Raw genomic sequence first — 23,814 nt, forward strand, 5'->3', positions numbered from 1 at the left:
TATACAAAAATGATCTGTTCCAAAATGTTTTCATGTAATCCTGAAAACAGAAAAACAATCTTCTGCACTATTAACCATCCACAAATGGAAACAACAGACAATACAGGTGATTTTAGCTAAAAAGCCAAGAAAAAATTGTGTGGTGTTTTTTTTTTCAAACGATGTAATTTACAGCCACAGAGGACAGAAAGCTGCAGTATGTAGAGAAAGAGAAGAGTTAAACCTATAATCAACATGAGTCCTTGTAGATGGAAGCCTCCGGTTTTTAAAGACTTCTATTTGTCTCTAGTGGACAACAGAGGTAACTGCAGGATTGGAGCCAGAATAGTGTAACTGCAGTTCAAAACGAGATATTTTTTTGATTTCCCATAGAAAATGTGTGTCCAGCCACGTGTCAGTCCAAGTGGCAGGATTTAGTAATTCTGGTAATAGTTAAATGTAAGTCATTCACAAATATTAAGTCGCAAGATTTCAGTCTGACTAACCTTGGAAGATTACACGAAGACAATGTCCAGATATGCAGACGCACGCATATATCTAGCGTATAAGAAATTTCTTTGCACAAACTGTTGAGTCAAATGCCATTTGTTTTTCACAGCTTCAGGGGGTGCACCGTTCCTAGAAATACTGCAATACCAGGTCGATGCGTGGAGTGGACGGAGCAAGCCCCTATTCCATCTCCCTGCTCCAAAAATCAATTTAATATATGGTCCCCGGGTAGGGGACGTATCAGATATTAAACTGATAAGAACAGATTTTTTTTTTTCTTTTTTTCTTTTTTTTTTTTCCTCTGCAGGGCTACGGCACACAGCTGTTTTATAAATCATCAAAACCAATACTATCCTAAGATTTATTATATCGTTAGCTTCATAGCATAAGTGCCTAAGTCATTGACTTAGTCAAATGACTTAGGCAATTATGCTATGAAGCTAACGATATACAAAAATGATCTGTTCCAAAATGTTTTCATGTAATCCTGAAAACAGAAAAACAATCTTCTGCACTATTAACCATCCACAAATGGAAACAACAGACAATACAGGTGATTTTAGCTAAAAAGCCAAGAAAAAATTGTGTGGTGTTTTTTTTTTCAAACGATGTAATTTACAGCCACAGAGGACAGAAAGCTGCAGTATGTAGAGAAAGAGAAGAGTTAAACCTATAATCAACATGAGTCCTTGTAGATGGAAGCCTCCGGTTTTTAAAGACTTCTATTGGTCTCTAGTGGACAACAGAGGTAACTGCAGGATTGGAGCCAGAATAGTGTAACTGCAGTTCAAAACGAGATATTTTTTTGATTTCCCATAGAAAGTGTGTGTCCAGCCACGTGTCAGTCCAAGTGGCAGGATTTAGTAATTCTGGTAATAGTTAAATGTAAGTCATTCACAAATATTAAGTCGCAAGATTTCAGTCTGACTAACCTTGGAAGATTACACGAAGACAATGTCCAGATATGCAGACGCACGCATATATCTAGCGTATAAGAAATTTCTTTGCACAAACTGTTGAGTCAAATGCCATTTGTTTTTCACAGCTTCAGGGGGTGCACCGTTCCTAGAAATACTGCAATACCAGGTCGATGCGTGGAGTGGACGGAGCAAGCCCCTATTCCATCTCCCTGCTCCAAAAATCAATTTAATATATGGTCCCCGGGTAGGGGACGTATCAGATATTAAACTGATAAGAACAGATTTTTTTTTTTTTTTTTTTTTTTTTCCTTTTTTATTTTTACTTACAACACCATCTTACATTTCCATTTGCTCAACATTCCATTGAATACTTTTCATATTTCACAAAAACATCTTTTACATCATTCATAATAATCCTTCCACCTGTCCTTAATCGTGTCTATTCCCCATCTTTGTAATTCATGCCGATATATCCCCTCAAATTCCCTCTCTATATCCTTTATTGTTCCCATCTCTTTCCATTCATACCCCCCCCTTATATACCCCTGTCTTGCCCTCCATATCTTAAGTTTTGTAATTGATAACAACATACAACGTATTTTATTTTCCTCCTTCTTTTTATCCTTAGGCCTAAGATAAGTTATTTCCTCATATGTCAAAGCCTCTAGTCCCTTATACCTCCTCTTCATTCCAGCCCATACCTTTTTTGCATATTTGCACCCCCATAGGACGTGTTCAATCGTTTCTTCCTCTGTGCAATTATCCCTCGGACATTCTTTTAACTTCCCCAAATTATGTGCATACATCGTAGTCCTTACAGGTAATTTCCTATGTAGGTGCATCCAATTAAAATCTTTCAAAACATTCTTATAACTCTTATCCTGTGCGTATTCCCAAACTTCCGAACTCACTATCCCCTGGTTGTAGTTAGCATTCCTCACCAGTTTTTTATACAGAAGTTTATGATTTTGTATTGTATCCACCTCCCTGCACTCTATATGTCTCTTTCCCCACTTAACCATCCTCTGAAAGTATTCTGGTCTTGTCTCTGCCTTCGGCCCCTGATTTTCCCACCCAATTAAAAACCGGTATGGAATAGCTAACCAGAACCATAACAATATCTGACATTTATGAATATATGGCTTCTTTAACAGCGTACACACATTTGCATAAAAAATCGTATCTAACTTTAACGGAATGTTCGGTACCCCTTTTCCCCCATCGGCAACCTCCTGATACATTTGTACTCTCTTTACGTACTCGTAACCTCCCCATATAAAGTTAAATATTCCCCTCATTATTTGTGCTCTAAATACTTGTGGCATCGGGAACACATAGCCAAGATACAATAATTTCGGCACCACCTCGCTCTTTATCACTAACACCTTCCCAGTAATTGTAAGCTTCCTCATTTTCCATAGTCGTAATTTCCTTTCCACCTCTGCCATCTTCCCCTTCCAGTTCCAAATAGCATCGCCCTCATTATTCCCAAAAGAAATTCCTAGAATGTCCATAGGACCTTCACACAAAGTATAATCACAAATATTTTCCCTTCTACCTTCCCACGTCCCCAAGTACTTATATTTTGTCTTTTCCTTATTTATTTTTGATCCTGTAACTTCTTCATATATTTTTAATATTTCCACAACTTCTCTTAAACTGTCGTCGTCCGCTAAATATAGTATAGTATCATCCGCATATTGAGATATTTTCAAACATTCCCCCCCCGGCATCATTATCCCCCTCACTCTTTTATTCTCCCGAATCGCACAAGCCAATGGTTCAACATATAATACATAGAGTACCACCGATAACGGGCACCCTTGTCTCAACCCCCTCGCTTGATGAACTTTTTCCGTGAGGAACCCGTTCAATTTGATTTTTGAATATATCTCTTTATAAAGGATCCTCACCCACCTTATAAATTGTTTTCCCAAGCCCATCTTAGTCATTACCTCCCACAAAATTTCGTAATCTAGCCTATCAAATGCCTTTTGTTGGTCTAAACTTACACAGATTGCCGCCATTTTTCTATCCTTTACATATGCAAGTATGTCTCTATGTAATTGTATATTCCATGAAATTTGTCTCCCCTTCACCCCACACGTTTGATCACTTCCCACTATATCCGACATTACCCCTACCAATCTATTTGCAATTATCTTACTTAAAATCTTATAATCTACACATAACATAGTGAGCGGTCTATAATTATCAAGTAAATGAGGATTCCCTTTCTTAAATAATAACGAAATCACACCCGTCCTCATACTCTCCGCCATCTCTTCCCCCTCTAATATTTCTTTAAAGACCTCCAACAAATGTAACCCTATCACTCCCCAAAATACCTCATAAAATTCTTTCGTTAATCCATCTATTCCTGGTACCCTATTTACCTTCATTCCCTTCACCACCTTATATGCCTCTTCCATCGTTATTTCCCTTTCCAGAAACTCCCTATCTTCCTCTACTAATCTCCTCTTTAATGACCCCAAAAGAACATCTCTTTTTTCTGTCCCTACTTTTTCTTTTCTAAATAAATCCTCGTAATATTCTTTTACTACCCCCAACATGCTTTCCCTCCCTATAATCTCCTTCCCATCCTTTTCCAATTTCTCTATAACCCCCCTTTTATCCCTACTTTTCATCTTTTTAAAAAAATATGCGGAACACCTTTCATCTTCCTCATACTCTTTCTGTTTTAATTTATATGTTTCTGCTCTTGCCTTCCTCTCTAATAACTCTTCTTGCCTCACCTTTAAGTCTTCAATTTTCAAATCTACATTTTTTTCCTTCCCCTCCTTTTGTATAACATAAATATGTTCTATCTCTTTTTGTAACATATTAAATTCTTCTTTTCTACGTTTAGATCTATCTGTACAATATTCTATCGTAAATTTTTTTATCTTGCATTTTACATCCTCCCACCAATCCCCTTTTTTTCCATAAAGTTCTTTTACTTTCACCCATAAAGGGAAGATCTCTAGAAATTTATCCCTATAATCTTTTTCCTTTAACACCTCATTATTTAATTTCCAATATCCCTTCCCGTATTCCATCCCTTCTATCTCCAAATCCACCTCTACCGCCTGGTGATCCGTGAGTAGAACCGGAATCGTTTTTCCCCCTTTAATTTTACACTTTTTATCTATCAAAATATAGTCCAACCTACTCTGTACCCCCCTTGTATTTCTCCATGTATACCCTACTTTTTTCCCCAGAAGTCTGCCCATAACATCCGTTAACCCATATTGTCTTATAAATGTCTTTAATGGGAGAGAAAATTTTTCTTTTTCTAAAGATACATTAAAATCCCCTCCCACTATAATATTTTTCCTTGTAATAAAACAAGTGTCCATCGACAAAAGGAGTTCTCTTCTTTGTTTTGGATCCACATGTGCGTACACATTTATTATCCGGCTTTGGACTCCGTTTTTTTCTACATCTACCACCATCACTCTTCCCTGTATCACCGTATAACTTTCTTTTATTTTTATACTTTTATTTCCACACAACACTCCCACCCCTGTCCCATATACTCCTCCTATACTCCATGCCGATTCACCCCCCCTCCACTGCTCCGAAAAAATAACAACATCCTTCTCGTCCTTCAAATGTACCTCCTGTAATAAACATACATCAAAATTATAAAACAACAGAAATTCATATACCATTTGTCTTTTTCTGGCATTTTTTAACCCCCTTACATTTAACGTAATTATTCGGAACCTCACCATTTTGTAGTAAAAAAAGGGGTATCTATACACCTAAGCAGAGGGCACTTAATAATTTTATAACAAAGAAACAAAAGAAAAAAACAGATACCATCTCCTAGTGGTCTTTTTTGATCTTCATATCCCCTGGAAAAAAAGGAAAACTTTACAAAATTAGAGCCGAAAAAGAAAAAAAAAGAAAAACCTCTGTCGTCCATTTTCCCCTCCCTTATTAGTCCATGTTGACTTGCGCCAGCAAATTTTTTATAAATGAATCTTCCGATTTTTCTTCACTTTCTACTTCTTCTTCTTCAACGTCTCCATCACTCGTTAAATCACTCATTGGTGTGTGCATACATTCAGTCTGCGTCCCTCTCAACACATACGCTCCCATCTCCCCTCCCTCTTCCATCCGCTCTCCTTTATCTTCTTTCAAATTAGTCTCTCCTGGAGGGACTCCCGAGCTCACTCTCCTACGCCTTTTGGCCGACTTTCTTCGTGGCTTAGCTGCCACTTCCCATATTTGTCCTTCTTCGCACTGCTTCTCCCCATTTTTCTCCCCCATCTTATCGCCTTCTTCTTTTCCTTGTTCGGCCCCATCCTCTCCCCCCCCTTCTTCCTCATTAGTCTGATTCCTTTCTGCTGGTGGCGCCTCTTGTGCGCTTTCCCCAATATTTGTTCCTATATCCGTTTCTTCATACCGCTCTACCTCGGTCCCTGCTTTAGCTGCTTCCGAATATGATCTGGGCCTAGTGCAATCTCTTGCCATATGTGTATCTGAGCCACATAAGTGACACCTTCTAGGCTCTTTGCAGTCTCTTGTGATATGGCCATTTTTCCCGCAGCTCCTACACCTCACCTGCTCACAATTGTCTGCATTATGTCCCGTACTGCCGCATTTTCTGCATGCTTGTGGCTGTCCTGCATACACCAAAAAACCTCTGTCTGCTCCGATGGAAAACACTGCAGGCGGGTGGCAGTATCCATCTTCCGTTGTCATATCCATTTTAAGTTTTACCCGAAACTGTCTTTTTCCAGTCCATAGGCCTAGCCCGTCCTTTATTTTTCGTACCCCTGGGAGCACTGTAACGTACCGCCCCAGGAAGTACTTAATGGTCTCTTCTGTAACCCAGGGATTATACATGTGCACCGTTAAAATCCTATAATCGTTCCTGTATAACGGGGTTACCATATATTTTTTTAGTTCTTCATTTTCTTCTGTACCACATCTCTTTCTCACCTCCTCCGCGTACTCTCCCGTGCAAAAAGTCACGTCATAGTGCTTACTTGCCGTACTTTGCTGGAGGCAGTAGATTTCCTCTGGTTGTACCTTCAATGCATCATAAAGAATCCTTCGTCCGAAATTAATTCTGTCATGGAAATCCTTTTCTTTATCCATTAGTTCGAATCTCAAGGTATTCCTCGTTCCATACGACCATGTATTCCTCTCCGAAAAATTGGCCGACGTCGCCGCCATCCTACATTGCTTCTCGCCTTGTAACTGATAAGAACAGATACTACACTTGATCTTAGCCAAAAGGCCGAGAAGCGATACCCACATATCGCACGACAGAAACGACTCATTCTGCTTACTGCAACTCTAACTCATGGTTACAATGAAGAACACAGTCGCCTTCTAACAAATGGTAGAGGACAGGTCGATGTTTTACTGACGTTTTACCTCCGAAACATCACAATATAACTATGGTCGGCATGTTTCAGTTTTTAAACGGCGCCACATATATGACGACACTTTAGTTTCTGAAACGCCGGTCAGCGCATGCCGGTTAATGAGATTCAAAATCACGTGGTCGCCTGCAGTCCAATCAGCGGTCGTTGAGACGGAGCGTCTTCAATTCATTTTTATAACTTTCTTGGCGTTATAATTGTTTTCATAATATGATAATTACATACTGTTACATTTTTAATGTTTCTCCTCCCGGTAACTGTATTCCTGTTATGTCTGGGCTTTCCCTAATTGCACAAGCCAACGGTTCTACATATAACATGTACAGTAAGACTGAGAGGGGGCGACCTTGGCACAGACCTCTCATTTGTCTTTCATCCCAGCTTTTTTGGGGGTGACTGGGTGGGGGGATATTGCTCACAGAAAATTCCTAAAAACTCCTATTGATCATTGTTGCTCCCATAGATACATTTCAGTTTACCAGTCATGAGGCTCCAAATTATACCAGGAGTGGGGTTTGAACCCACGAGAGCATGCGCTCATTGGAGCTTAAGTCCAACGCCTTAACCACTCGGCCACCCTGGTGCATATATATTGTGCATGCGTGTTCCTTTAGGAAACAGGAAGATTGGTAGGAGAAAGAAAGGTATTAATCTTGTTTGTTAGGATCATAGCCATAAATGGAGGACTCTTATAAAGTCCATGGATTTTCATTCACACATATTACATGAGGTATCTACTCTTTACACACTAAGGATCCACACTACCAGGGCTACGGCACACAGCTGTTTTATAAATCATCAAAACCAATACTATCCTAAGATTTATTATATACAAAAATGATCTGTTCCAAAATGTTTTCATGTAATCCTGAAAACAGAAAAACAATCTTCTGCACTATTAACCATCCACAAATGGAAACAACAGACAATACAGGTGATTTTAGCTAAAAAGCCAAGAAAAAATTGTGTGGTGTTTTTTTTTTCAAACGATGTAATTTACAGCCACAGAGGACAGAAAGCTGCAGTATGTAGAGAAAGAGAAGAGTTAAACCTATAATCAACATGAGTCCTTGTAGATGGAAGCCTCCGGTTTTTAAAGACTTCTATTGGTCTCTAGTGGACAACAGAGGTAACTGCAGGATTGGAGCCAGAATAGTGTAACTGCAGTTCAAAACGAGATATTTTTTTGATTTCCCATAGAAAATGTGTGTCCAGCCACGTGTCAGTCCAAGTGGCAGGATTTAGTAATTCTGGTAATAGTTAAATGTAAGTCATTCACAAATATTAAGTCGCAAGATTTCAGTCTGACTAACCTTGGAAGATTACACGAAGACAATGTCCAGATATGCAGACGCACGCATATATCTAGCGTATAAGAAATTTCTTTGCACAAACTGTTGAGTCAAATGCCATTTGTTTTTCACAGCTTCAGGGGGTGCACCGTTCCTAGAAATACTGCAATACCAGGTCGATGCGTGGAGTGGACGGAGCAAGCCCCTATTCCATCTCCCTGCTCCAAAAATCAATTTAATATATGGTCCCCGGGTAGGAGACGTATCAGATATTAAACTGATAAGAACAGATACTACACTTGATCTTAGCCAAAAGGCCGAGAAGCGATACCCACATATCGCACGACAGAAACGACTCATTCTGCTTACTGCAACTCTAACTCATGGTTACAATGAAGAACACAGTCGCCTTCTAACAAATGGTAGAGGACAGGTCGATGTTTTACTGACGTTTTACCTCCGAAACATCACAATATAACTATGGTCGGCATGTTTCAGTTTTTAAACGGCGCCACATATATGACGACACTTTAGTTTCTGAAACGCCGGTCAGCGCATGCCGGTTAATGAGATTCAAAATCACGTGGTCGCCTGCAGTCCAATCAGCGGTCGTTGAGACGGAGCGTCTTCAATTCATTTTTATAACTTTCTTGGCGTTATAATTGTTTTCATAATATGATAATTACATACTGTTACATTTTTAATGTTTCTCCTCCCGGTAACTGTATTCCTGTTATGTCTGGGCTTTCCCTAATTGCACAAGCCAACGGTTCTACATATAACATGTACAGTAAGACTGAGAGGGGGCGACCTTGGCACAGACCTCTCATTTGTCTTTCATCCCAGCTTTTTTGGGGGTGACTGGGTGGGGGGATATTGCTCACAGAAAATTCCTAAAAACTCCTATTGATCATTGTTGCTCCCATAGATACATTTCAGTTTACCAGTCATGAGGCTCCAAATTATACCAGGAGTGGGGTTTGAACCCACGAGAGCATGCGCTCATTGGAGCTTAAGTCCAACGCCTTAACCACTCGGCCACCCTGGTGCATATATATTGTGCATGCGTGTTCCTTTAGGAAACAGGAAGATTGGTAGGAGAAAGAAAGGTATTAATCTTGTTTGTTAGGATCATAGCCATAAATGGAGGACTCTTATAAAGTCCATGGATTTTCATTCACACATATTACATGAGGTATCTACTCTTTACACACTAAGGATCCACACTACCAGGGCTACGGCACACAGCTGTTTTATAAATCATCAAAACCAATACTATCCTAAGATTTATTATATACAAAAATGATCTGTTCCAAAATGTTTTCATGTAATCCTGAAAACAGAAAAACAATCTTCTGCACTATTAACCATCCACAAATGGAAACAACAGACAATACAGGTGATTTTAGCTAAAAAGCCAAGAAAAAATTGTGTGGTGTTTTTTTTTTCAAACGATGTAATTTACAGCCACAGAGGACAGAAAGCTGCAGTATGTAGAGAAAGAGAAGAGTTAAACCTATAATCAACATGAGTCCTTGTAGATGGCAGCCTCCGGTTTTTAAAGACTTCTATTGGTCTCTAGTGGACAACAGAGGTAACTGCAGGATTGGAGCCAGAATAGTGTAACTGCAGTTCAAAACGACATATTTTTTTGATTTCCCATAGAAAGTGTGTGTCCAGCCACGTGTCAGTCCAAGTGGCAGGATTTAGTAATTCTGGTAATAGTTAAATGTAAGTCATTCACAAATATTAAGTCGCAAGATTTCAGTCTGACTAACCTTGGAAGATTACACGAAGACAATGTCCAGATATGCAGACGCACGCATATATCTAGCGTATAAGAAATTTCTTTGCACAAACTGTTGAGTCAAATGCCATTTGTTTTTCACAGCTTCAGGGGGTGCACCGTTCCTAGAAATACTGCAATACCAGGTCGATGCGTGGAGTGGACGGAGCAAGCCCCTATTCCATCTCCCTGCTCCAAAAATCAATTTAATATATGGTCCCCGGGTAGGGGACGTATCAGATATTAAACTGATAAGAACAGATTTTTTTTTTTCTTTTTTTCTTTTTTTTTTTTCCTCTGCAGGGCTACGGCACACAGCTGTTTTATAAATCATCAAAACCAATACTATCCTAAGATTTATTATATACAAAAATGATCTGTTCCAAAATGTTTTCATGTAATCCTGAAAACAGAAAAACAATCTTCTGCACTATTAACCATCCACAAATGGAAACAACAGACAATACAGGTGATTTTAGCTAAAAAGCCAAGAAAAAATTGTGTGGTGTTTTTTTTTTCAAACGATGTAATTTACAGCCACAGAGGACAGAAAGCTGCAGTATGTAGAGAAAGAGAAGAGTTAAACCTATAATCAACATGAGTCCTTGTAGATGGAAGCCTCCGGTTTTTAAAGACTTCTATTGGTCTCTAGTGGACAACAGAGGTAACTGCAGGATTGGAGCCAGAATAGTGTAACTGCAGTTCAAAACGAGATATTTTTTTGATTTCCCATAGAAAATGTGTGTCCAGCCACGTGTCAGTCCAAGTGGCAGGATTTAGTAATTCTGGTAATAGTTAAATGTAAGTCATTCACAAATATTAAGTCGCAAGATTTCAGTCTGACTAACCTTGGAAGATTACACGAAGACAATGTCCAGATATGCAGACGCACGCATATATCTAGCGTATAAGAAATTTCTTTGCACAAACTGTTGAGTCAAATGCCATTTGTTTTTCACAGCTTCAGGGGGTGCACCGTTCCTAGAAATACTGCAATACCAGGTCGATGCGTGGAGTGGACGGAGCAAGCCCCTATTCCATCTCCCTGCTCCAAAAATCAATTTAATATATGGTCCCCGGGTAGGGGACGTATCAGATATTAAACTGATAAGAACAGATACTACACTTGATCTTAGCCAAAAGGCCGAGAAGCGATACCCACATATCGCACGACAGAAACGACTCATTCTGCTTACTGCAACTCTAACTCATGGTTACAATGAAGAACACAGTCGCCTTCTAACAAATGGTAGAGGACAGGTCGATGTTTTACTGACGTTTTACCTCCGAAACATCACAATATAACTATGGTCGGCATGTTTCAGTTTTTAAACGGCGCCACATATATGACGACACTTTAGTTTCTGAAACGCCGGTCAGCGCATGCCGGTTAATGAGATTCAAAATCACGTGGTCGCCTGCAGTCCAATCAGCGGTCGTTGAGACGGAGCGTCTTCAATTCATTTTTATAACTTTCTTGGCGTTATAATTGTTTTCATAATATGATAATTACATACTGTTACATTTTTAATGTTTCTCCTCCCGGTAACTGTATTCCTGTTATGTCTGGGCTTTCCCTAATTGCACAAGCCAACGGTTCTACATATAACATGTACAGTAAGACTGAGAGGGGGCGACCTTGGCACAGACCTCTCATTTGTCTTTCATCCCAGCTTTTTTGGGGGTGACTGGGTGGGGGGATATTGCTCACAGAAAATTCCTAAAAACTCCTATTGATCATTGTTGCTCCCATAGATACATTTCAGTTTACCAGTCATGAGGCTCCAAATTATACCAGGAGTGGGGTTTGAACCCACGAGAGCATGCGCTCATTGGAGCTTAAGTCCAACGCCTTAACCACTCGGCCACCCTGGTGCATATATATTGTGCATGCGTGTTCCTTTAGGAAACAGGAAGATTGGTAGGAGAAAGAAAGGTATTAATCTTGTTTGTTAGGATCATAGCCATAAATGGAGGACTCTTATAAAGTCCATGGATTTTCATTCACACATATTACATGAGGTATCTACTCTTTACACACTAAGGATCCACACTACCAGGGCTACGGCACACAGCTGTTTTATAAATCATCAAAACCAATACTATCCTAAGATTTATTATATACAAAAATGATCTGTTCCAAAATGTTTTCATGTAATCCTGAAAACAGAAAAACAATCTTCTGCACTATTAACCATCCACAAATGGAAACAACAGACAATACAGGTGATTTTAGCTAAAAAGCCAAGAAAAAATTGTGTGGTGTTTTTTTTTTCAAACGATGTAATTTACAGCCACAGAGGACAGAAAGCTGCAGTATGTAGAGAAAGAGAAGAGTTAAACCTATAATCAACATGAGTCCTTGTAGATGGCAGCCTCCGGTTTTTAAAGACTTCTATTGGTCTCTAGTGGACAACAGAGGTAACTGCAGGATTGGAGCCAGAATAGTGTAACTGCAGTTCAAAACGACATATTTTTTTGATTTCCCATAGAAAGTGTGTGTCCAGCCACGTGTCAGTCCAAGTGGCAGGATTTAGTAATTCTGGTAATAGTTAAATGTAAGTCATTCACAAATATTAAGTCGCAAGATTTCAGTCTGACTAACCTTGGAAGATTACACGAAGACAATGTCCAGATATGCAGACGCACGCATATATCTAGCGTATAAGAAATTTCTTTGCACAAACTGTTGAGTCAAATGCCATTTGTTTTTCACAGCTTCAGGGGGTGCACCGTTCCTAGAAATACTGCAATACCAGGTCGATGCGTGGAGTGGACGGAGCAAGCCCCTATTCCATCTCCCTGCTCCAAAAATCAATTTAATATATGGTCCCCGGGTAGGGGACGTATCAGATATTAAACTGATAAGAACAGATTTTTTTTTTTCTTTTTTTCTTTTTTTTTTTTCCTCTGCAGGGCTACGGCACACAGCTGTTTTATAAATCATCAAAACCAATACTATCCTAAGATTTATTATATACAAAAATGATCTGTTCCAAAATGTTTTCATGTAATCCTGAAAACAGAAAAACAATCTTCTGCACTATTAACCATCCACAAATGGAAACAACAGACAATACAGGTGATTTTAGCTAAAAAGCCAAGAAAAAATTGTGTGGTGTTTTTTTTTTCAAACGATGTAATTTACAGCCACAGAGGACAGAAAGCTGCAGTATGTAGAGAAAGAGAAGAGTTAAACCTATAATCAACATGAGTCCTTGTAGATGGAAGCCTCCGGTTTTTAAAGACTTCTATTGGTCTCTAGTGGACAACAGAGGTAACTGCAGGATTGGAGCCAGAATAGTGTAACTGCAGTTCAAAACGAGATATTTTTTTGATTTCCCATAGAAAGTGTGTGTCCAGCCACGTGTCAGTCCAAGTGGCAGGATTTAGTAATTCTGGTAATAGTTAAATGTAAGTCATTCACAAATATTAAGTCGCAAGATTTCAGTCTGACTAACCTTGGAAGATTACACGAAGACAATGTCCAGATATGCAGACGCACGCATATATCTAGCGTATAAGAAATTTCTTTGCACAAACTGTTGAGTCAAATGCCATTTGTTTTTCACAGCTTCAGGGGGTGCACCGTTCCTAGAAATACTGCAATACCAGGTCGATGCGTGGAGTGGACGGAGCAAGCCCCTATTCCATCTCCCTGCTCCAAAAATCAATTTAATATATGGTCCCCGGGTAGGGGACGTATCAGATATTAAACTGATAAGAACAGATTTTTTTTTTCTTTATTTAGTAATTGTGGTAATAGTTAAATGTAAGTCATTCACAAATATTAAGTCGCAAGATTTCAGTCTGACTAACCTTGGAAGATTACACGAAGACAATGTCCAGATATGCAGACGCACGCATATATCTAGCGTATAAGAAATTTCTTTGCACAAACTGTTGAGTCAAATGCCATTTGTTTTTCACAGCTTCAGGGGGTGCACCGTTCCTAGAAATACTGCAATACCAGGTCGATGCGTGGAGTGGACGGAGCAAGCCCCTATTCCATCTCCCTGCTCCAAAAATCAATTTAATATATGGTCCCCGGGTAGGGGACGTATCAGATATTAAACTGATAAGAACAGATTTTTTTTTTTTTTTTTTTTTTTTTTTTTTTTACTTCTTTTATTTTCTTTCCACAACAATTCAAAAAACTTTTTCCATTTCCATTACAAAGACATATTTACATTTCATTTCTTTCCCACATTCATTCATCGCAAACCAATCATTTTCATGTAACATATTCATATAACTTATTGCTTTTCATTGCTCCTTTTCCCTTTCTCCCTTCCTTACTCTTTACCTACCACCACTTTTTAGGTGCCTTCGCAGTAAAGAAGGAAGGGAAATCTTTCCATCTATCCTTGATCGTGTCTATTCCCCATTTTTGTAGTTCATGCCAGTATGTCTTTTCAAATTCCCTCTCTACAGCTTTAGTCGTACCTATTTCCCCCTCTTTATATCCTCCCGTTATACAACTCTGTCTTGCCTTCCACAATTTCATTTTTACAATTGTTAACAACATACAACGTATTTTGTAGCTCTCTTTTTCTATGCTGTTAGCCCTGAAAAGGGTAATCTCTTCATAAGTCACCGTGCCCAAACCTTTATACTTCCCCTTTACCCTTTCCCATACCTTTTTTGCGTATTCGCATCCCCAAAGTACGTGTTCTATTGTTTCCTCTTCTACGCAGTTGTCCCTCGGACACTTTTTCTGTTTTCCCAAGTTATGTGCATACATGATGATCCTCACGGGTAACCTTTTGTGTAAATGCATCCAATTAAAATCCTTCAAAACATTTTTAAAGGTCTTATCCTGTGCACATTTCCACACTTCTGGACTCACCGGTACCTGGTTATAGTTAGCTTTCCATACCATTTTCTTATATAAAAGTTTATGGTTTAGTACGGTATCCACCTCTTTACATTCAGCATGTTTCTTTCCCCATCCCAGCATCCTCTGAAAATATTTTGGTCTAGTTTCCGCCTTTGGTCCCTTATTTTCCCACCCTATCAAAAAACGGTATGGAATCGCTAACCAAAACCATAACAATATTTGACATTTATGGACATAGTTCTGTTTCAATAGCTTGCATACATTTGCATAAAACATTGTATCTAACTTCAAAGGGACATTTGGTACCCCTTTCCCACCATCTTCAATTTCTTGATACATTTGCGTTCTTTTGACATACTCATAACCCCCCCAAATAAATTTAAATATCGCTCTGGTTATTTGCGCTCTGTAGATCTGAGGCATCGGAAACACATAGGCCAGATGTAATAACTTCGGCACCACCTCACTCTTTATAATCAGAACCTTCCCCGTAATTGTTAATTTCCTTGCTTTCCAAAGGCCCAGCTTCTTTTCTACCGCACTTAACCTTTTTTTCCAATTGCTAAGCTCATCTCCTTCCTTATTTCCAAAGGTGATTCCTAAAATATTCATTGGGCCTTGGCACAAAGTAAAATCACAGATATTATCTCTTCTACCCTCCCATGTCCCCAAATATTTATACATCGACTTCTCTTTATTTATCTTTGATCCAGTCGCTTTTTCATAAATATCTAAAATTTCTATCGCACCCTTTAGACTATCATCATCTGCCAGATATAATACTGTATCGTCCGCATACTGCGATATCTTTAAAACTTCCCCCCGCGGCATCGGAATCCCTTTTACTCTCTGGCTTTCCCTTATTGCGCAAGCCAAAGGTTCAACATACAGTACATAAAGAACAACAGATAATGGACATCCTTGCCTCAAACCCTTTGTTTGATACACTTTTTCTGTAAGGAATCCATTTACTTTTATTTTCAGACTTATGCCGTTGTATAAATTTTTTACCCATTTTTTAAATTTCTCTCCCAAGCCCATATACTGCATTACCCTCCACAAAAAATCATAATCTACCCTATCAAAGGCCTTTTGTTGATCTAGGCTCACACATAGTGCTGGCAAATTTCTATCTCTAACGTATGTGAGTATGTCTCTGTGTAGTTGCACGTTCCAAGACATTTGCCTCCCCCTGACCCCACACGTCTGATCCTTCTCCACTATTTGCATCATTACTCCCGCGAGTCTATTTGCCAATATCCTACTCAGGATCTTATAATCCACACATAGCATAGTTAACGGTCTATAATTATCAAGTTGTTGTGGGTTACCTTTCTTGAATAGAATAGAAACCACACCCGTCTTCATACTCTCTGTCATCTCCTTTCCCTCCATGATTTCCTTAAAAACTCCCAACAAATGTATCCCCACCATTCCCCAAAAGGTTTCGTAAAATTCCTTTGTTAATCCATCTATCCCTGGCACTTTGTTTGCCTTCATTCCTTTTAATACTTTATATGCCTCCCCTATTGTAACTTCCCCTTCTAAACTGTCGCTTTCTTCTCCCGTTAATCTCTTTTTTATTTTCTTTAAGAAAAAATCCCCTTTTTCTCCCTCTAATTTTTCTTTTCTAAACAAGACCTCATAATACTCCTTCGCCGTTTTAAGCATATTTTCCTTCCCTTCTATCATTTTCCCATCCTTCTCTAATTTTATTATAACTCCCTTTTTTCCTTACTTTTCATCTTTTTAAAGAAAAAGGCCGAACATTTCTCGTTCTCCTCATACTCCTCCTGCTTTATCTTATATGTTTCAGCCCTTGCCTTCCTTTCAAGTAGTTCTTCCTGCTTCAATCTTAAACTTTCCATTTTCTCGTCCATGTTTTTGTTGTTTCCTTTTTCATTTTGTAGTGTATAAGTATATTCTATTTCTTTTTGCAATATACGAAATTCCTCTTTCCTTACGCTGGACCTTTCCGTACAATAATCCACCGTGAACTTTTTTATTTTGTTTTTTACATCCTCCCACCAATCCAGTTTATTTATATATAAGCTTTCCATCTCCTCCCATAAAGGGAAGAGCTCTGCAAACCTTTCCTTATATTCTTTTTCCATAAGTACTTCGTTATTCAGTTTCCAGTATCCTTTTCCATAATCTATTCCTTCTATCTCCAAATCCACCACTATCATTTGATGATCTGTGAACAAAGCCGGTATTATTTTCCCTTGTTTTATTTTACACTTTTTCTCTATCAAGATGTAATCTAATCTACTTTCCATCCCTCTTGTGTTCTTCCATGTGTACCCCACTCTTTTCCCTTGTAATGTGGCCATTACATCTATTAAACTGTATTTTTTTATAAAGGTCTTAAAAGGGAGCGAAGTTTTTATTTTCTCCAGTGAACAGTTGAAATCCCCTCCCACAAAAATATTTTTCCTTGTCATAAAACAAGTGTCCATTTTTGAAAGAAGTTCTCTTCTTAATTTGGGATCCACATATGCATACACATTTATTATACGGTTTTGTGTCCCACTTTTTTCCACATCTACAACCATAACCCTTCCCTGTATTAAAGTATAACTGTCCTTTATTCGTATACTTTTATTCCCACATAACACTCCTACCCCAGTCCCATGTACTCCCCCTATACTCCAGACCGATTCACCTCCTCTCCATTCCTTCGTAAAGAGGTCAACATCCCCCTCATCTTTTAAATGTACTTCCTGCAACAAGCAGACATCAAAATTATAATACAACAAAAATTCATAAACCATTTTTCTTTTCCGAGCATTCCTAAGTCCCCTTACATTTAATGTTATTATTCGAAAGTTTCCCATGTCTTAAACATAAATCAAAAAAAGAAAAAAAAAGGGGTCTCAAAGCAAAACCAAAACAAATCAAAACCATAGGAGTTTTATTTCAGTATCCCCATTTTTAACTCTTCATATTAACCTGCGCCAATAAGTTCTTAATAAAGGAATCTTCCGATTTTTCTTCGCTTTCAGCCTCTTCCCCCGTATCCCCATCACTAGTGAAGTCACTTAAGGGGGTATGCATGCATTCAGTCTGTGTACCCCTCAAAACATGTCCCTCCGTATTTTCCACCTGCTCGATCCGTTCCTCCCTATCCTCTTTATCTTCCGTTTTTGTCTCTTCTGGAGAAGCACCTGAGCTCACCTTTCTCCGCCTCTTTGCTGATTTTCTCCGCGGCTTCGCTACTACTGCCCACACCTGTCCGTCCTCTGCTTGTTTCTCTCTCTCGGCGTCCGATTCACGTAATGTTCCTTCCTCCTTATTCCTCTGCTCTACTCCGCCTTCCTTGCTCCCAGCTCTCTCCTCGTTAAGGTGATCTTCGGCAGCCGTTGGCGCCTCCTGTGTTCTTTTTCCGATATCAGTTTCTGCATCCGATTTTCTGTAATGTTCATTTCCTGCCGCTTCAGAATATGACCTTGGCCGAGTACAGTCTCTTGCCATATGGGTCTCTGAATCGCACAAATGACATTTTCTAGGTTCCTTACAGTCTTTAGTTATGTGGCCTATCTTCCCGCAACTCCTGCACCTCATTTGTTCACACCTGTCCGCATTATGTCCGGTACTGCCACATTTTCTGCACGCTTGGGGCTGCCCAGCATACACTAGGAAACCCCTATCTGCTCCTATGGAGAATACCGCGGGTGGATGGCAATATCCGTCCTCGGTAGACGTATCCACATTTAATTTGACTCGGAATTGTCTTTTTCCGGTCCATAGTCCTAAGCCATCCTTTATTTTGCGCACTCCTGGTAGTACTGTGACGTACCTTCCTAAGAAGTACTTAATTGTCTCTTCCGAAACCCAAGGGTTATACATATGGATCGTTAAAATCCTATAATCATTTCTGTACAAAGGAGTTACCGTATATTTCTTTAGTTCTTCGTTTTCTTCTCCGTGAAATCTCCTTCTCACCTCCTCCGCACATTCTCCCGTGCAAAAGGTTACATCATAATGTTTACTTGCCGTACTCTGCTGGAGGCAGTAGATTTCCTCAGGCTTTATCTTTAAAGCCTCGTAAAGGATCCTTCGTCCGAAGTTAATTCTGTCATGAATCTCGTCCTCTTTCTCCATCAACTCGAATCTCAAAGTATTTCTTGTACCTTGCATCCATGTATTTCTCTCATGAAAATTGGCCGACGCCGCCGCCATCCTGCATTGCTTCTCGCCTTGTAACTGATAAGAACAGATTTTTTTTTTTTTTTTTTTTTTTTTTTTTTTTACTTACAACACCATCTTACATTTCCATTTGCTCAACATTCCATTGAATACTTTTCATATTTCACAAAAACATCTTTTACATCATTCATAATAATCCTTCCACCTGTCCTTAATCGTGTCTATTCCCCATCTTTGTAATTCATGCCGATATATCCCCTCAAATTCCCTCTCTATATCCTTTATTGTTCCCATCTCTTTCCATTCATACCCCCCCCTTATATACCCCTGTCTTGCCCTCCATATCTTAAGTTTTGTAATTGATAACAACATACAACGTATTTTATTTTCCTCCTTCTTTTTATCCTTAGGCCTAAGATAAGTTATTTCCTCATATGTCAAAGCCTCTAGTCCCTTATACCTCCTCTTCATTCCAGCCCATACCTTTTTTGCATATTTGCACCCCCATAGGACGTGTTCAATCGTTTCTTCCTCTGTGCAATTATCCCTCGGACATTCTTTTAACTTCCCCAAATTATGTGCATATTAAGTCGCAAGATTTCAGTCTGACTAACCTTGGAAGATTACACGAAGACAATGTCCAGATATGCAGACGCACGCATATATCTAGCGTATAAGAAATTTCTTTGCACAAACTGTTGAGTCAAATGCCATTTGTTTTTCACAGCTTCAGGGGGTGCACCGTTCCTAGAAATACTGCAATACCAGGTCGATGCGTGGAGTGGACGGAGCAAGCCCCTATTCCATCTCCCTGCTCCAAAAATCAATTTAATATATGGTCCCCGGGTAGGGGACGTATCAGATATTAAACTGATAAGAACAGATACTACACTTGATCTTAGCCAAAAGGCCGAGAAGCGATACCCACATATCGCACGACAGAAACGACTCATTCTGCTTACTGCAACTCTAACTCATGGTTACAATGAAGAACACAGTCGCCTTCTAACAAATGGTAGAGGACAGGTCGATGTTTTACTGACGTTTTACCTCCGAAACATCACAATATAACTATGGTCGGCATGTTTCAGTTTTTAAACGGCGCCACATATATGACGACACTTTAGTTTCTGAAACGCCGGTCAGCGCATGCCGGTTAATGAGATTCAAAATCACGTGGTCGCCTGCAGTCCAATCAGCGGTCGTTGAGACGGAGCGTCTTCAATTCATTTTTATAACTTTCTTGGCGTTATAATTGTTTTCATAATATGATAATTACATACTGTTACATTTTTAATGTTTCTCCTCCCGGTAACTGTATTCCTGTTATGTCTGGGCTTTCCCTAATTGCACAAGCCAACGGTTCTACATATAACATGTACAGTAAGACTGAGAGGGGGCGACCTTGGCACAGACCTCTCATTTGTCTTTCATCCCAGCTTTTTTGGGGGTGACTGGGTGGGGGGATATTGCTCACAGCAAATTCCTAAAAACTCCTATTGATCATTGTTGCTCCCATAGATACATTTCAGTTTACCAGTCATGAGGCTCCAAATTATACCAGGAGTGGGGTTTGAACCCACGAGAGCATGCGCTCATTGGAGCTTAAGGCCAACGCCTTAACCACTCGGCCACCCTGGTGCATATATATTGTGCATGCGTGTTCCTTTAGGAAACAGGAAGATTGGTAGGAGAAAGAAAGGTATTAATCTTGTTTGTTAGGATCATAGCCATAAATGGAGGACTCTTATAAAGTCCATGGATTTTCATTCACACATATTACATGAGGTATCTACTCTTTACACACTAAGGATCCACACTACCAGGGCTACGGCACACAGCTGTTTTATAAATCATCAAAACCAATACTATCCTAAGATTTATTATATACAAAAATGATCTGTTCCAAAATGTTTTCATGTAATCCTGAAAACAGAAAAACAATCTTCTGCACTATTAACCATCCACAAATGGAAACAACAGACAATACAGGTGATTTTAGCTAAAAAGCCAAGAAAAAATTGTGTGGTGTTTTTTTTTTCAAACGATGTAATTTACAGCCACAGAGGACAGAAAGCTGCAGTATGTAGAGAAAGAGAAGAGTTAAACCTATAATCAACATGAGTCCTTGTAGATGGCAGCCTCCGGTTTTTAAAGACTTCTATTGGTCTCTAGTGGACAACAGAGGTAACTGCAGGATTGGAGCCAGAATAGTGTAACTGCAGTTCAAAACGACATATTTTTTTGATTTCCCATAGAAAGTGTGTGTCCAGCCACGTGTCAGTCCAAGTGGCAGGATTTAGTAATTCTGGTAATAGTTAAATGTAAGTCATTCACAAATATTAAGTCGCAAGATTTCAGTCTGACTAACCTTGGAAGATTACACGAAGACAATGTCCAGATATGCAGACGCACGCATATATCTAGCGTATAAGAAATTTCTTTGCGCAAACTGTTGAGTCAAATGCCATTTGTTTTTCACAGCTTCAGGGGGTGCACCGTTCCTAGAAATACTGCAATACCAGGTCGATGCGTGGAGTGGACGGAGCAAGCCCCTATTCCATCTCCCTGCTCCAAAAATCAATTTAATATATGGTCCCCGGGTAGGGGACGTATCAGATATTAAACTGATAAGAACAGATTTTTTTTTTCTTTTTTTCTTTTTTTTTTTTCCTCTGCAGGGCTACGGCACACAGCTGTTTTATAAATCATCAAAACCAATACTATCCTAAGATTTATTATATACAAAAATGATCTGTTCCAAAATGTTTTCATGTAATCCTGAAAACAGAAAAACAATCTTCTGCACTATTAACCATCCACAAATGGAAACAACAGACAATACAGGTGATTTTAGCTAAAAAGCCAAGAAAAAATTGTGTGGTGTTTTTTTTTTCAAACGATGTAATTTACAGCCACAGAGGACAGAAAGCTGCAGTATGTAGAGAAAGAGAAGAGTTAAACCTATAATCAACATGAGTCCTTGTAGATGGAAGCCTCCGGTTTTTAAAGACTTCTATTGGTCTCTAGTGGACAACAGAGGTAACTGCAGGATTGGAGCCAGAATAGTGTAACTGCAGTTCAAAACGAGATATTTTTTTGATTTCCCATAGAAAGTGTGTGTCCAGCCACGTGTCAGTCCAAGTGGCAGGATTTAGTAATTGTGGTAATAGTTAAATGTAAGTCATTCACAAATATTAAGTCGCAAGATTTCAGTCTGACTAACCTTGGAAGATTACACGAAGACAATGTCCAGATATGCAGACGCACGCATATATCTAGCGTATAAGAAATTTCTTTGCACAAACTGTTGAGTCAAATGCCATTTGTTTTTCACAGCTTCAGGGGGTGCACCGTTCCTAGAAATACTGCAATACCAGGTCGATGCGTGGAGTGGACGGAGCAAGCCCCTATTCCATCTCCCTGCTCCAAAAATCAATTTAATATATGGTCCCCGGGTAGGGGACGTATCAGATATTAAACTGATAAGAACAGATACTACACTTGATCTTAGCCAAAAGGCCGAGAAGCGATACCCACATATCGCACGACAGAAACGACTCATTCTGCTTACTGCAACTCTAACTCATGGTTACAATGAAGAACACAGTCGCCTTCTAACAAATGGTAGAGGACAGGTCGATGTTTTACTGACGTTTTACCTCCGAAACATCACAATATAACTATGGTCGGCATGTTTCAGTTTTTAAACGGCGCCACATATATGACGACACTTTAGTTTCTGAAACGCCGGTCAGCGCATGCCGGTTAATGAGATTCAAAATCACGTGGTCGCCTGCAGTCCAATCAGCGGTCGTTGAGACGGAGCGTCTTCAATTCATTTTTATAACTTTCTTGGCGTTATAATTGTTTTCATAATATGATAATTACATACTGTTACATTTTTAATGTTTCTCCTCCCGGTAACTGTATTCCTGTTATGTCTGGGCTTTCCCTAATTGCACAAGCCAACGGTTCTACATATAACATGTACAGTAAGACTGAGAGGGGGCGACCTTGGCACAGACCTCTCATTTGTCTTTCATCCCAGCTTTTTTGGGGGTGACTGGGTGGGGGGATATTGCTCACAGCAAATTCCTAAAAACTCCTATTGATCATTGTTGCTCCCATAGATACATTTCAGTTTACCAGTCATGAGGCTCCAAATTATACCAGGAGTGGGGTTTGAACCCACGAGAGCATGCGCTCATTGGAGCTTAAGGCCAACGCCTTAACCACTCGGCCACCCTGGTGCATATATATTGTGCATGCGTGTTCCTTTAGGAAACAGGAAGATTGGTAGGAGAAAGAAAGGTATTAATCTTGTTTGTTAGGATCATAGCCATAAATGGAGGACTCTTATAAAGTCCATGGATTTTCATTCACACATATTACATGAGGTATCTACTCTTTACACACTAAGGATCCACACTACCAGGGCTACGGCACACAGCTGTTTTATAAATCATCAAAACCAATACTATCCTAAGATTTATTATATACAAAAATGATCTGTTCCAAAATGTTTTCATGTAATCCTGAAAACAGAAAAACAATCTTCTGCACTATTAACCATCCACAAATGGAAACAACAGACAATACAGGTGATTTTAGCTAAAAAGCCAAGAAAAAATTGTGTGGTGTTTTTTTTTTCAAACGATGTAATTTACAGCCACAGAGGACAGAAAGCTGCAGTATGTAGAGAAAGAGAAGAGTTAAACCTATAATCAACATGAGTCCTTGTAGATGGCAGCCTCCGGTTTTTAAAGACTTCTATTGGTCTCTAGTGGACAACAGAGGTAACTGCAGGATTGGAGCCAGAATAGTGTAACTGCAGTTCAAAACGACATATTTTTTTGATTTCCCATAGAAAGTGTGTGTCCAGCCACGTGTCAGTCCAAGTGGCAGGATTTAGTAATTCTGGTAATAGTTAAAT

The 23,814-nt window shown here is 39.3% G+C and overlaps 10 non-coding genes and 7 pseudogenes across 10 annotated transcripts; all 17 read right to left on the bottom strand.

The window, feature by feature from the left end:
- Positions 1-602: 602 nt before the first annotated feature.
- On the bottom strand, positions 603-815 carry LOC146691998 (U2 spliceosomal RNA; annotated as a pseudogene).
- A 723-nt stretch (positions 816-1,538) lies between these two features.
- Positions 1,539-1,744, bottom strand: LOC146691999 (U2 spliceosomal RNA; annotated as a pseudogene).
- A 4,815-nt stretch (positions 1,745-6,559) lies between these two features.
- Positions 6,560-6,675, bottom strand: LOC146692000 (U2 spliceosomal RNA; annotated as a pseudogene).
- A 636-nt stretch (positions 6,676-7,311) lies between these two features.
- Positions 7,312-7,394, bottom strand: trnal-uaa (transfer RNA leucine (anticodon UAA)). The gene has a single exon. It is a non-coding gene; the product is annotated as a tRNA-Leu (tRNA).
- Positions 7,395-8,241: 847 nt separating this feature from the next.
- On the bottom strand, positions 8,242-8,432 carry LOC146692002 (U2 spliceosomal RNA). Its single transcript, XR_014915449.1, has one exon. It is a non-coding gene; the product is annotated as a U2 spliceosomal RNA (small nuclear RNA).
- Positions 8,433-9,068: 636 nt separating this feature from the next.
- On the bottom strand, positions 9,069-9,151 carry trnal-uaa (transfer RNA leucine (anticodon UAA)). The gene has a single exon. It is a non-coding gene; the product is annotated as a tRNA-Leu (tRNA).
- An 847-nt stretch (positions 9,152-9,998) lies between these two features.
- LOC146692004 (U2 spliceosomal RNA) lies at positions 9,999-10,211 on the bottom strand (annotated as a pseudogene).
- Positions 10,212-10,854: 643 nt separating this feature from the next.
- LOC146692005 (U2 spliceosomal RNA) lies at positions 10,855-11,045 on the bottom strand. The gene has a single exon (XR_014915439.1). It is a non-coding gene; the product is annotated as a U2 spliceosomal RNA (small nuclear RNA).
- A 636-nt stretch (positions 11,046-11,681) lies between these two features.
- Positions 11,682-11,764, bottom strand: trnal-uaa (transfer RNA leucine (anticodon UAA)). The gene has a single exon. It is a non-coding gene; the product is annotated as a tRNA-Leu (tRNA).
- Positions 11,765-12,611: 847 nt separating this feature from the next.
- On the bottom strand, positions 12,612-12,824 carry LOC146692007 (U2 spliceosomal RNA; annotated as a pseudogene).
- Positions 12,825-13,467: 643 nt separating this feature from the next.
- On the bottom strand, positions 13,468-13,659 carry LOC146692008 (U2 spliceosomal RNA). The gene has a single exon (XR_014915450.1). It is a non-coding gene; the product is annotated as a U2 spliceosomal RNA (small nuclear RNA).
- Positions 13,660-13,825: 166 nt separating this feature from the next.
- On the bottom strand, positions 13,826-14,050 carry LOC146692009 (U2 spliceosomal RNA; annotated as a pseudogene).
- Positions 14,051-19,609: 5,559 nt separating this feature from the next.
- Positions 19,610-19,800, bottom strand: LOC146692010 (U2 spliceosomal RNA). The gene has a single exon (XR_014915441.1). It is a non-coding gene; the product is annotated as a U2 spliceosomal RNA (small nuclear RNA).
- A 636-nt stretch (positions 19,801-20,436) lies between these two features.
- Positions 20,437-20,519, bottom strand: trnal-uaa (transfer RNA leucine (anticodon UAA)). The gene has a single exon. It is a non-coding gene; the product is annotated as a tRNA-Leu (tRNA).
- An 847-nt stretch (positions 20,520-21,366) lies between these two features.
- On the bottom strand, positions 21,367-21,578 carry LOC146692012 (U2 spliceosomal RNA; annotated as a pseudogene).
- Positions 21,579-22,221: 643 nt separating this feature from the next.
- Positions 22,222-22,412, bottom strand: LOC146692013 (U2 spliceosomal RNA). The gene has a single exon (XR_014915442.1). It is a non-coding gene; the product is annotated as a U2 spliceosomal RNA (small nuclear RNA).
- Positions 22,413-23,048: 636 nt separating this feature from the next.
- trnal-uaa (transfer RNA leucine (anticodon UAA)) lies at positions 23,049-23,131 on the bottom strand. Its single transcript has one exon. It is a non-coding gene; the product is annotated as a tRNA-Leu (tRNA).
- Between the last annotated feature and the right edge of the window lie 683 nt (positions 23,132-23,814).

This window comes from Copadichromis virginalis, linkage group LG15, assembly GCF_057382275.1.
Source record: "Copadichromis virginalis isolate Kocher_CV1m ecotype Utaka linkage group LG15, C_Virginalis_male_GT1.1, whole genome shotgun sequence".
Lineage (NCBI taxonomy): Eukaryota > Metazoa > Chordata > Actinopteri > Cichliformes > Cichlidae > Copadichromis > Copadichromis virginalis.